Source organism: Miscanthus floridulus, chromosome 5 (assembly GCF_019320115.1).
Source record: "Miscanthus floridulus cultivar M001 chromosome 5, ASM1932011v1, whole genome shotgun sequence".
In the NCBI taxonomy this organism is placed as follows: domain Eukaryota; kingdom Viridiplantae; phylum Streptophyta; class Magnoliopsida; order Poales; family Poaceae; genus Miscanthus; species Miscanthus floridulus.
In genome coordinates this window covers 13154106-13168599 of record NC_089584.1, presented here as the reverse complement: position 1 = coordinate 13168599, position 14494 = coordinate 13154106, and the positions used below count along the sequence as shown (strand labels likewise).

Sequence of the window (14494 nt, the reverse complement as noted above, 5' to 3'; positions counted from 1 at the left end):
CCTAAAATCTCTGGAGTTGGATTCAGTGACTTAGCTTGTCCAAGTCACAACGTAACTTACCTCTTGTACCTGTCGTCCAGCATAAATCTAAGAGTGACAATGGTTGCAGGTGACCCAGGGCCAGAACTTAGCCTTTTTTCTCAACTGTGAAGACAGACCTCCACAACAATAGTAGGAATTAATCAATCAGTGATATACTTCCCAGCTGCCGCTAGTACTAACAAATATAGCACAAGAAAAAAAGAGCACGTGCATAACACTAAATCATTCAAATATATTAGGCTTCAATTGACAAGCAAGTCACTGAGTACTGATTATCCAAATATTAGCCTTGGGCTGACAAACAAGTCACTGGAGCAATTCAATTATGCTATTGCTTGGTGCTTCCTAACAGTAGCAACAAGAGCATAGCTAATCAAGTGCTTAAAAGCAACCATGAACTACTTACATTTGTATTGATTGGCATTGTGACATACTACACAAAATGCTATAGTTATCCCACAAAATACTATAGTCAACTATGTCCAAAATACTATCTAACTAGCTTTAGAAGCTAGAACAGATCTGGAAGCTCCACATTTGCCAAAGTTGGAGCTGTTATGAGCTGGGTAAAATTCCCAATAACAGCGTACTCTTGAAGCTCAACTTCTTTGTTGTTGCCATCATGTTCCAGTTCTACTTGAGGCTCTATACCACCTTTTTTCTTTTGCTGCTGCCAATGAAGCACATATAATTAGTTTAGGATAACAGCAACATATAGAGATTGATCTAAAAAAAGCAACATATAAAAATTGTAGCTGCAACACACCTTTGTTGTCTTCTTTGTTGCCACAGAAGATTTAGTCGACTTGCGCCTCACCTTGTGTAACTTATCGATCCAAGTTCTCTTTTGCCTTGAGTTTTTGGACTGAATGTCCTTTTTCTTCAATTGTGCAGCACAAAGCAAGTCATCTCTTTGTTGCACATTTGGCTCAACATTTTCTTGGTCATTACATGATTTTTCATTCATGACACTAGAAGAAACATTTAGTTTTTCCTCCAGCTATGTACCAAGGCAATCCAATGCATTGTGTAATAGCAAACAACATTCTGGAGAGCTAGCTGCTTTGTATGTCAAGTTCAGAAATTTATAAGACAAACACTTGTAATTGAGTTGAGCTTCATGTCTTGGATTTTCTAAAACTTTTCTTCCTTGCCTATCTTGTATACTTCCATTGCATGCTTCTCTAGTCCATCTCTTTAAAACATAATGTGTTGGCAATATTTTTACATTCATTAAAATCAAGAACTTTCAAGCCATGTGCGCACAATATTCCCGTCCTATTGAACATTCCACAACTACATGAAGCTGTTTGGTTGAAAGGATCACCTATCACTATCCGCTCTTCCTCAAAACTTATATCACCACTTAAATTACCAATAGAAACACCATATATGTTATCTTCATCCAACAGCCTAGAGCATGCAGCCATGGATCTTTCATATTCACTCTGAAAAGCTTCAAATATAACAGAAGTTTACACTTCGCTTGCTTGCACCAACATAGGTGTGCACATTCGCATTCTTGGTATCTTTTTCCTTGCTTCAAATTCAGATTCTAATTCCTTATATCTTTTTTCTTCCACTGTTCTCTCAAAGTGCTTCAAAAATCTAATAATATCAAAATCTGATTTCGAATGGTTCTTCAATGAATTGTTGAAGCTCTCACTTAGTTGTGTACTTCTCACCCCCAAACTAAAGACATCTCTCATGTAACATTCAGCCCTCTTTTCTCTCACCTTGTAGATACTATCTAACCAAGTTTGCTTACGCACTTTAGATCGCATATTGTCAAATGCTTCTTGAAATTTTGCCTTGTCCTCATAGCCATACATACAAGCACTAAAATCAGAGAGAATATGAGATTCTTCGTCTTCCTCTTCACCCTCATCTTCATCCTCATCTTCGCCCTTTGCTGCAGACAAATGTTTGATAGCATTCTGCATTATGTGAAAGGTGCACAAACCATGGTATGACTCTGTGAACACATTTTTTATAGCCTTTTCCATAGCTGCATCTTGATCTGTATAAATAGTTCTAGGCTGTTTTCCATTATGTGCAGCTACAAAAGTCTCAAAGAGCCATGTAAAATAGTCTTCTGTTTCATCAAAGAGTATTGCAACACCAAAAATAGTGGTTTCTCTGAATTGGTTGAGCCTAAGAAAAACACCAAATGGCCTATACTCTTTGTTTGTGCCAAATGTAGTGTCAAATGTCACTACGTCACCAAAATGTGCATAGTCAAGGATCATTTTTGCATCAGCCCAGAATATGTTGGTTATATGCTCCTCACAATCAAGCTGCAAAGCATATTGGAATGATGGGTTCTTGGAGATTTTGTCATGAAAATACTTCAGCATACTACCAGCCTTCCCAAAAGCCAACTCCCTCTGTCGTTTGCTTTGCAAATAATGTTTGCGATCACGACAAGTGTAGCTGAGGTTAAGCTGTCCACCAACTTGATGACTAGTCAACTCATGTGCAGCTTTAGGCCTAATTCCAGAATCATCAGCGGTTTCAATTTCAAATGCTTGTAAGTCTGAAATTTTTCTTTGCGATGCCATCAAGTGGCGAGTTTCTGGCAAGTGAAGGAGGTGATTGTGTTCAAGCACAACATCAGTGACTTCATAATTATCTTCCCCTCGATCTAATGTGAGTCATTCGAGCTTTGCAACCAGTTCTTGTTTTAGCTCTAAAACACTTTGTCACATGGTATGTTAGTCCTTTCCTTCGATGGCCCTCATTGGAACAAACATATCTGCATGAAGTCACCTTATGATCATAGCTGCTCACATTTTTATACCTTTTCCTCACATCAAAGCCCATACGACCACCATATGCCACCCAGTATTGCCAAGCCTCCTCTGGATTTCTAAACCTAAAACCAACTTTTGGTGTCTCCTGGATGAATTCTGCCATCCCTTTCCACAGCACTCGCAATTGCACAAAAGTTGTGTTCTGGAATCCAAACATTAACTAATTTTGTAACCCAAACAATACCATAACAGTGTGTATGAAAATATTAACTGCATATAAAACTATAGCAAATGATAATCCTATCACTAAATCGAACAATTTAACCTAAAATTGGTTCCCCGAATCTAAAATTCATAAGCATTGTTCGACTGAAATTTATTTTGTGAAAGTCATCGAAATAAGAGAAGCTTACTGAAAAGGCCGACCTCTGAACCCTCCTCCACGATGGCGCCCAAGCAACAGCACGAGTTCGACCTTCTCCTCGGCGGGGGCGGCGCGGCACTGGAGAGCTCCTCCACGAGTGTCGACCTGCTCGGGCTCGGGGCAGCACGACGCGGGAGGGCAACGAGGCGTGTCGCGATGGCTGGGCCAGGGCGGCACCTGAGGTCCAGCGCGGCGTGGCACAGCACGCGAGAGCTGCGGCGGCAGGAGACCGGAGCGGCACGGCGTGGAAGAGCTGTGGCGGCGGGAGAGCGGAAGGGCGCGGCGCGGAAGGGCCCCGGTGGCGGGAGAGCGGAGCCGCGCGGCCGCGGGAAAACGCGTCCGTCCGCGCGCTTTGCCGAGGAGGCAACCGCGTGCTCCTGAAAAAGTAGTCTTTAGGCCTAGATCACCTGCGAGCATTGTCAGCCCTTGGATTCACATTGAATGGCAGATACAAGGAGGTATGTTATGTTGTGACTTGGAGAAGCTAAGTCACTGAATCCGGCTCCAAAATCTCTCGTCTCTCCATGCTTATTTATCTATGCTATTTTTTGCAGGAGAGTCAAAGCGAATAGCGTTTCGGATTCGTGGTGATTTCCATAGGGTTTAAGTTTTCTCCCATAGTTGTTCTTGCCAATTTGCGAGCTTGTTGCTCCTTGCTTGGTTTATCCACAAGTGGCTGGAAATCGACTCTCTGAATCCTAGAGGGGGGAAAGAGGCAGGCCCAAATATTTGAAGGGAAAATTGGAGCGTGTTGCTGGAAAGTCAGCCAGAACAGTCCTGAGGTCGATTCCTTGACATGGAATGGGAGTGTATATTGCCATGTATTTATGTCTACGTACCGTCGGGTTCTCATCTGATGAATTGAAATTCGCGTGTGCACGGGGGCTGAAACACTCGATTATATTCTCTGTTGTTTCGGTTGTTTTGTGTGCCTGTGACTGTGACACTCGGTTGTTTGCAGCTCACAAAGCAACCAAATGCCCTCGCTGTCATCTTCATAGCTGTGATCTTCACTTGATACATATGGCTAGCCTTTCATACATATTGTTAGCCTTTCTCCCGCTAAGAGGCATTGATTCTAGTTCTAGTCTCCTCAACCTCACCCTTTATACATATGGCTAACCTTTCTCCAGTTTAGTTGCCCTTGCTGTCATCTTCATAGCTGTGATCTTCACTTGAGTTCTGCGGAGAGCTTCATTATCATCAATTGAACTCTTGTCACCTCCATCAATGTATTCACTGTCTGACTATCAGTTGTAGCGGCAGGCACATTTCCTTTGCTCGCATTTCCTGGATCAGCAACAGCAGGTACTTTTTCTTTGCCTAAAATCACATGAATCAGCAGCAATAGGCATTTTTTTCCTTCACTAGAATCATCTGGTCAGCAGCAGCAAGCACTTGACCCAGTTTCTTGCTGCTGAGCTTCACAAACTGAATGCTTTTTTTTTTCTTTTTTTCTGTCAGCTCAACAGTTGGAGTAACTACGGCTCATTCTCGTCCTGGTGTGCTCAAGTCCTTGTCTGCAGTTTCTCATCTGCACTGGCATGCACTGCCTTTTCCAATCACTGTCCTCGGCCTTGTTTAGATTGAAAAAAATTTCAACATGATGAATAGTAGCACTTTCGTCTTATTTGGTAAATATTGTCCGATCGTGGACCAACTAAGCTCAAAAGATTCATCTCGTGATTTTCAACTAAATTGTGCAATTAGTTATTTTTTTATCTACATTTAATGCTCCATGCAAACAGCTAAAAATTGATGTGATGGAGAGAGAGTGAAAAAACTTGGAACTTTGAGGGTATCTAAACAAGGCCCTCATTACTTGCGCTTTCGTATGTCATGTCAGGTTCTCGCCTGTCCATTTCAGAATTTGAGCCAGCCTCATTCCAGGTTTCTCCGTTTCAGGCCTTATTTAGTTCTAAAAAAGTTTTTTCAAAAAAAAATGCTACAGTAGTCATCATATCGAATATTGCGATACGTGCATGGAGCATTAAATGTAGACGAAAAAAACTAATTACACAGTTTAGTTGGAAATCGCGAGACGAACGTTTTGAGCCTAATTAGTCCATGATTGAACACTAATTGCTAAATAAAAACAAAAATGTTACAATAGCCAAATTTTCAAATTTCACCCAACTAAACAAGGCCTCAGAATTTGAGCCACGCTCATATGTCAACACGAGACCCGTTACGGAATCCAATCCTAAAATAGAAGGCTCTAACAGAGTACCTATATGAAAGAAATATTTTAGGTGTCAGGAGAGGCATAACTCAAATTTAAATATCCTCACTCCCAGAGATTCATTTACAAAAAAGGTTGTCTTTTAGGTCTTATTGTTGAAGAAGACAAAAATAAATATTAAACCCTTTATCTGTAGTGGCTTGTGTTTTGGGTCGTGGTTGTTAGAGCCAGGGCTGCATCTGCTTAGTAATAATGATGATGAGGTACGGCACCGCATGTGTCGAGCATATGTCGCACCAGGCGTGAGGTAGGGCACTGTCGCAAATTTTTTGCCGTCCAGGTAGGCCCAGGAGTCCAGGACTATCGTGAAATTTGGTCCAAACTTTTTTTTAGTACTCAGCATTTTTTTAACAATTTTAGCCCATAATAAAATTCTAGGCCAACAAAAAATGAAAAGAAGGCCATGTTCTCTCGGGCCGTGCTATGCGCCGACCAGGTGGCAGCCAGTCGCGTGCCGACCAGGATAAATATTCAGCATAAGGTAGTATATGATATTGTTGATGCAAAAGTGGATCTGCAAACACAAAGGGTTAATACCTGAATCGATATCCAAAGCGTGCCAGTCGATTTGACCTGCTAATCGACAAGGATGAAGGTACGAACACTTTGGTCCTGACAACAGCGATGCGCCCGGAAGTCACGGCCAAGAGGTGCTCACGCGGAACTCAAGAATCGCCGAAGGTCGCACTGAAACGATGCAGCTCGCCGAATCAATGAGAACTCGTAAAAAAGAAAAATATGCAAATTGACGAAATCGCCGAAAAGTAAGTAGATGCGAATAGGAGTAAAAATTAGTTTTGATATTGATTGATTGATATTATTTCTATTACATTGCCCCTTACTCCATATTTATACCCTGATCTAAAGAGACACAACCAAACACAACTAGGACACCAATCCCATATCTAAGGAACACGTGACTCTTACATGAATCATACCCTAACAAATATAGAAAAGGAAATCAACTCCTATCTATTTCCCTGTCCGCCTCAATTACGATGGAAACCTCACCGTCCTCTTTCCCATCGGCATACTCCCTATTTCATCGGCAGTAGTCTTCAAGTCTTCCTTCATCAGCATACTCCCTGTTTCATCGGCAGTAGTCTTCAAGTCTTCCTTCATCGGCATACTCCATGTTTCATCGGCAGTAGTCCTCAAGCCTCCCTTCATCGGCATCGACAATAATACCTCCAACCTCATCGGCAACGCCCGAGTCCAAATCGACCTTTCCATCGACCATCACCAGCTATCGGCAACCATCTTTTCAAACTGGCTTTCATCAGCTATCAAAGTATTCAATAACTTTCCCCTTGCCGATTAGTCCACTCCGATTATTTTGACACGTGCAAAAAACGGTGTCAACACATGCCCCCCAATTTCGGAGTATAAAACCATTAATGCTCCGAAATTTACTCCAGATAACGCTTGCCTTTGCCCGATTACCGTAACTCATTCTCCAAGCCAAAACTTGATTTGTTATCAAATCCAATCAAATCTAATCTTGATTCACGCACTTCAGTAAATATCGCACAATCGCCAACCACTCTTGCCTTGATTATGGTTAAGATACCAAAACAATAACCCATCGGCAAGATCTTAACATGATAATGCTGCCATTTTCAGAATTAAAATATCATGTATCGATATCCCTTCCAAGTCATGATTACCTGTTATCAACTCATCTGTACAATCCCCTGATTATCGCGCGAACAGTTACCATATCCCTCTGAACCGCCTTGACCTATACGCGCGCGACATAGAGATAAGTCCAAAATACCCTTATTCTGGGCGGCTTATAAATAGATTTCTCCGGAACCCTCATTTCCTATCTTCAGCCTCCAATCCTTGGCATTCTCTCTCTCCGGCGGCGACTCCGACGAACAACCGCGCGACCTCAACCAACAAGAACCCTTCTCCGGCGCTAACTTCAAGTTTCCGGCTCGTACCTCCACCTTCCTCAAGACAATGGCCATCAACTTCGACGTCCCCGCGGTTCGCTCCACTTCCATTACCTTTTACTTTGATCTTTTTGCAAATTCATTCAGTTGGTGATTTTTCCTTTCTTCTGTCTTCTGGATTCCATAACCTTAGGAACTGCGCAACAAATTAATTATCCCAACTGATCAGCCGCACGTCCAATGCCTTGGACCAATGGGCAACCCAGATCCAACCGATCTGATCAATGCAGAGGTTAACAGAATCCCCTTTAGAGACCAAAATTTCTCTCTGAATTTGTGGAAAGACACATTCCGATCTTGGCCCAAAACCACCAAAGGGTGGAAAGATTGGTACCTGAGGGTTAATAGATCGATGCAAGTATACTGGGCAGAACGAAGGTTAGACCAATGCATCAGGCTCTCTATTGCCGATATGCAGAAAAATGAATCAATGATAATTGCAGCTGCTTATTTCTGGTCAGACACGACCAATACTTTTATGTTTGGACATGGCCCAGCTACTCCTACCCTTGCCGATGTCCACATGCTTACTGGCTTGGACATCTCAACTGCCGATGAAGGCTCCATCTATGGTAGAAAGTCTGAATATAGGGTAAATACCCGCAACATCGGCGGTTGGACAGGATATATTCAAGAATACCAGAAAACCGGGACACTTAGCCAAAGGGAACATGCCACATTTCTGAATATGTGGTTAGAAAAATTTATCTTCTGTGGTCGATCAGTAGGACCAACCAACGCCTTCCTCCCTGCAGCTGAACTTTTGGCTAATGGCGTAAGGTTTCCTCTTGGCCGATACCTTCTGAGCTCCACTTATCATCTTCTTCATCAAGTATCTCAGAAACTTTTGCTTGGCGAACCCATCGGCAACCTGGGAGGCCCGTGGTGGTTTATCAACATGTGGCTGAATGCCCATATGCACAAACGTTTGCAATGGGACTTTTTCGCTCAACAATTCCCACGAGAAATTGCTGAAGACTATGTGCTCGGGGATGATGAATCGGCAACACGCTCACCCCTCAATTTTGGTGAAGCCATAATTGTCCTTCCTGGAACAGAAGCCAACGAAGACCAAATCGGCAGATTCTTTCAAAGCTTCTACAATGGTCTTTCTCGTGATCATAGGGCCTGGGTGCCTTATATCGACGAAGAAAACAGATTCCCCCTTCTTTTCAACTTTGCCGATGACACTCTGAATCAAGATAATGAGCACATGATGGCTATCATCACTCCCAGGGCAATTCCAGTAAACACATTCGGCAGCGGGAAAAACACCAACATTACATATGAATTTTACAACCCATCGGCAGTATCCCGCCAATTGGCTTTTGGGCAACTGCCAATCAAACTCTGCTTTGCCGATGTGATCAAACCCAGGGAAACAATCACCTGCGGAACAGACTGGAACAAGGTAGTACAACTCTCCCCCGATGCCGATACTACAGATGTTGATATATCCACCTGGACACCAATATCTTTCATCACCGAGTCATATAAGCAATGGTGGCGAGAGTGGAAAGAACAACTGTTCGCAACTTCTGTTCACACATATCGGCACATGATCGACCCTGAATATGCCATCCCTAACGACGCGGTAAGTTTCCTTTAACTCCCTTCTGCTTTTCCTTTCATATATCAGTAACTGACTCTCTTGTAACAGGTTAACAACCCAGCACCATCGGTGAGTAAAAGTGGGAAACCCTTCAATCTCCGGCCTGTTTCCCCAACATCGCCGATCGGCTACAACGCTCCCACCTTAGCCGCTTTGACCCACCAGAAGATTCGTACCAAGACCATCACTTCTAAGTCCAAATTGGCTACATCCAGGGCTACTCCATCGGCCGCTGCTACAACCTTAGCCAAAGCATTTAAGGTAACAACCTTGATTATTTTCACTTATGCCGATCACACACTGTATTAACCTTAATCATCAGGGGGTAAGAGCTGCTACTGGATCGTCATCGGCAATTCCGCCGATATCAAGCACCACTCCTTCAGAGGTAGCTTCTTGACTTTACATTTTATCTGTTAAATATCATATCTTACACTTGTTTTGCAGCAACAATTGGGTACATCGGCAAACGTACCAGATGTCCAAGCTTCACAACCAACAAGCGTCGATGCCCCCCAGCCAATCATTGCCGATGCTCAATCAAAGCGCAAAGCTTCAACAGATACTGAAGCACAGCCAAAACGACAAAGGTCTATGCCGATCCCTACATCTGCCCCAATGTCATCGGTCATCATACCTCAAGAGCCCACCACCGATGAAGTCACAGAGGATATCCCATCGGCAAGCTCAGCCGATCCCCCACACGACATACTCCAGGTTGCTTCCTCCAGTCAAGCACAGGAAATTGCCTTGAAACAGGTAAACCAATCAGCCCATCTGATTTTACAATACTCATACTTACCCCTAACTGATCTCCTTTTCTCTCTCTCAGGAACAAGATTCCCCGAACAGTTTATTTTCCTTTGCCATTGACATTTCTGACGACGATGGAGAGGAGACAAGTTCTTCTCTTGCACTGGGAACAATATCGGCAGAGACTAAATCCAAGTTGGAAACCCTCCTGAACTTGCTACAGCAAGGAACCGCCCAACTGGTAGATGACTCGGACCCCGCAAAGGCAATTCTCAAAACAATTCGTGGCCAGGTCCCTGCCGATGTTGAAGAAATACTCTTCCCAGCAGCTCACTTAGAAAGCCGCCAACTGCAATATCAACGGGCTGCTCAGCGCATTGCCGATAGAGCAGCTCAAGCTCAACTTAAAGAAGAGATGCTACAACTGAAACAAATCGCTGATGAGAAGCACAAGGGCATCGTCAACTTGCAGACTTCGGGTGCTGCACTTAAGCAGAAAATCTTGGATCTATCAGCAAGGAAGGTAGCTCTATTGGCTGAATTGAAAGAAATCGACGCAGCCTTAACTCATGCTCAACAAGAAGAAAGCCAGCTACCCAATGCCGTCAAAGCCCTTCAGCAAGAAAGAGATATCCAAGCTCGCAAAGCTTTAGCCATGAAGAAAAAACTCAAGCCTGTGGAGGGTGCTGCCGATGACGATATCAAAGAAATGGAGGAAGCCGACCAGATTCGCCTGCGTGCGATATTAGCTATCCAATCCTTGTTGAACGTGTAATCTTATTTATTGTATCGGCACTTTATGAGACATTGACACCCTTGCATAATTCTAGCCGATAGCACTGTTATCGGCACTTATACTTTTATGCATCTGTCCAGATACTAGGGTAATATTTCTTTAAATATTTTCCATTTAACGCTCTGGGAAACACAACCCCTTCGAGGGTTTCTAAAATATATGCATTACCAGGAATAGACTGATTTATCCGATATGGACCTTCCCAATTAGGAGACCACTTTCCAAACTTTGAACTTTTAGTCCCAATCGGTAAAATCAACTTCCAGACCAGATCTCCATCGGCAAACTCTTTTACTTTCACCTTCTTGTCATACCATCTAGCTACTCTTTTCTTATTTTCTTCGATACTAACTAAAGCCCTTAACCGATGACCCGCCACATCTTCCAACTCATCCTTCATAAGAGTATTATAATCATCGGCTGTCAGCTGATTTTGAGAACGTATTCGTCTAGAGCCAACCTTAATTTCCCAAGGCAATACTGCATCGTGTCCATATACTAACTGATAAGGCGTTACTTTGGTTGCACCATGACATGACATCCGATATGACCACAAGGCTTCATTTAATACTGTATGCCACCTCCTAGGATTTTCTTCAATTTTGCGCTTAATGAGTTTGATGATCCCTTTGTTAGAAGCCTCAGCTTGACCATTAGCTTGAGCATAATATGGAGAAGAATTTAAAATTTTAATTCCCATACCTACAGCAAACTCATCAAATTCTCCTGATGTAAACATAGTACCCTGATCGGTAGTGATAGTCTGAGGAATACCAAATCGGTAAACAATATGCTCTTTCACAAAATCAATCATATTGACCGATGTCACCTTTTTTAAAGGAATTGCCTCAACCCACTTTGTGAAATAATCGGTAGCAACCAGAATAAATTTATGTCCCTTACTCGATGGCGGATAAATCTGACCAATGAGATCAATAGCCCATCCCCGGAACGGCCATGGTTTGATTATAGGATTCATAGCCGATGCAGGTGCTCTTTGAATATTACCAAACTTTTGACACTCCTGGCATCCCTTAAAATATTTAAAACAATCTTCAAGAATAGTCGGCCAATAGTACCCATTCCTTCTGATCATCCATTTCATCTTGAAAGCCGATTGATGTGCCCCACATACTCCTTCATGAATTTCACCCATCAAGCTTTTCGATTCATCATTGCTAACACATCTGAGTAAAACTCCATCTATAGTTCGATAATATAATTCATCGTCGAGGAGCACATATTTGGTAGCTTGGAACCTTATACGTCTCTCAACCTTTCTATATGGATCCTTTAAATAATCGACAATCTCCTTCCTCCAGTCATCGGTATCAACTGCCGATGTTAGCACTTCCTGAATAGGCTGATACCCTGAAGCATGCTGAGCTAGTCGATTAGCTTCCTCATTATGCAATCGAGAGATATGTTCAAGACGAAAACCTCTAAATCCTTTCAATAATTGCAAACACCTTTCATAATACGAAATCAAAGCTTCACTTCGGCATTCATAAATTCCAGCCAATTGATTTATAACTAGCATAGAATCACCAAAGATTTCAACAACATCGGCACGTATCTCCTTCAGCAATTCTAACCCCTTTATCAAGGCTTGGTATTCAGCTTGATTGTTTGTCGCTGTAGCAACAATCGGTAATGAAAACTCATACTTCTTTCCTTGAGGTGAAATTAACACAATGCCGATACCTGCTCCTTCACCACATGTGGACCCATCGAAGAAAAGCGTCGAGGGAGCAATCCCCAGAGAATCCACCGTATTACAATGCTGAGTGACAAAATCAGCCATCACTTGCCCTTTAACTGCCTTAGTTGATTTGTAGCGTAGTTCAAATTCTGATAATGCTAAAATCCATTTGCCGATTCTACCACTTAATATCGGCATCGACAGCATATACTTGACCACATCGTCTTTGCATATGACCGTACATTCGGCAGATAACAAATAATGCCTTAATTTGACACAAGAAAAGTATAAGCACAGACACAATTTCTCGATAGCCGAATACCTCGTCTCAGCATCCACTAATCTTCTGCTCAAATAATAAATAACACGTTCTTTCCCTTCAAATTCTTGAATAAGAGCTGAACCGATAACTGTATCATCAGCTGACAAATATAACCTGAAAGGCTTCCCATGTTGAGGTGGAACTAGCACTGGAGGATTTGATAAATATTTCTTAATTTCATCAAGGGCTAATTGCTGTTCAACTCCCCATACAAACTCCTGATCAGCTTTTAATTTAAGTAGTGGGCTGAAAGCCTTGATCTTACCCGACAGATTAGATATGAATCTTCTAATGAAATTAATCTTACCGATCAAAGATTGCAATTCAGTCTTATTGGTAGGAGCAATTACCTTGTTAATTGCATCAATAGACTTCCTACTGATTTCAATACCCCGCTGATGCACCATAAAACCCAAGAATTGTCCTGCCGATACACCGAATGCACATTTATTAGGATTCATCTTCAATCCATGCTTCCTTGTGCACTCTAGTATTTTTCGCAGATTGGCTAAATGTGCTGTGATATCTCCAGACTTAATCACTACATCATCAATGTAGATCTCCACTAATGTGCCGATGTACTCATGAAAAATAAAGTTCATAGCCCTTTGATAAGTAGCACCGGCATTTTTCAAACCAAACGTCATGACTATCCACTCGAACAACCCCACATGCCCTGGACATCTGAAAGCAGTCTTGGGAATATCTTCCTCAGCCATGAATATTTGATTGTAACCTGCATTACCATCCATGAAGCTGATAATTTGATGTCCAGCCGCAGCATCAATCAACAAATCAGCAATCGGCATTGGATAGCCATCCATCGGTGTGGCTTTGTTGAGATTCCTGAAATCAATACAGACACGAAGTTTTCCATTTTTCTTATAAACAGGAACCACATTAGAGATCCACTCTGCGTATCGACATTGCCGAATAAACTTTGCTTCAATTAATTTAGTTATTTCGGCCTTAATGTCAGGAAGTACATTAGGGTTGCATCGGCGTACTGGCTGCTGATGTGGCCGAAATCCAGATTTGATAGGTAACCGATGTTCAACTATCGATCGGTCTAATCCAGGCATCTCAGTATAATCCCAAGCAAAACAATCTTTATATTCTTTTAACAAATCTGTTATTCGCTGCTTACACTTGGAATCTAACTTAGCACTAATAAAAGTAGGTCTTGACCTATCACCATCACCGATATCTACTTCTACTAAATCATCTGCCGATGTGAACCCTTGACCTAATTTTCCATCATCGGCAAACCTATCCATTAAAACTCCTCTTCAGAACCGACTGCTTAGATCGGTGGAATTTCATAATCAGCAACTCTAAGGAACTCTTTTTCCCAAGCTTCTCCTGATATGCATTTAGTTCGCTCATAAGTATCTGATTCTGCCGATGCAATGATATAAGAAGAATCACCAGGGACGACCTCAATCTTATCCCCAATCCATTGTACGAGGCATTGATGCATTGTAGAAGGAACACAACAATTAGCATGAATCCAATCCCTCCCTAGAAGCAGATTATATGCACCCTTGCCGTTGATAACAAAGAACGTCGTTGGCAAGGTTTTGCTGCCGATGGTCAATTCAACGCACACTGCCCCTTTAGCCGGTGACACATTGCCTTCAAAATCTTTCAACATCATATCGGTTTTGGTCAAGTCTTGATCTCCTTTACCAAGTTTCCGATACATTACGTAAGGCATAATATTAATCGCAGCCCCTCCATCAATAAGTACCTTAGACACAGGCTGCCCATCAACTCTGCCCTTCACAAATAAAGCCTTAAGATGCTGTCTCTCGTCATCGGTAGGTTTCTCAAAAACAGCCATCATTGGATCTAGTGTTAGCTGAGCTACTTGATCAGAGAGAACAACTT

The 14494-nt window shown here is 42.4% G+C and overlaps 1 pseudogene; it reads right to left on the bottom strand.

The window, feature by feature from the left end:
• Positions 1–260: 260 nt before the first annotated feature.
• Positions 261–11736, bottom strand: LOC136451552 (protein FAR1-RELATED SEQUENCE 5-like; annotated as a pseudogene).
• Between the last annotated feature and the right edge of the window lie 2758 nt (positions 11737–14494).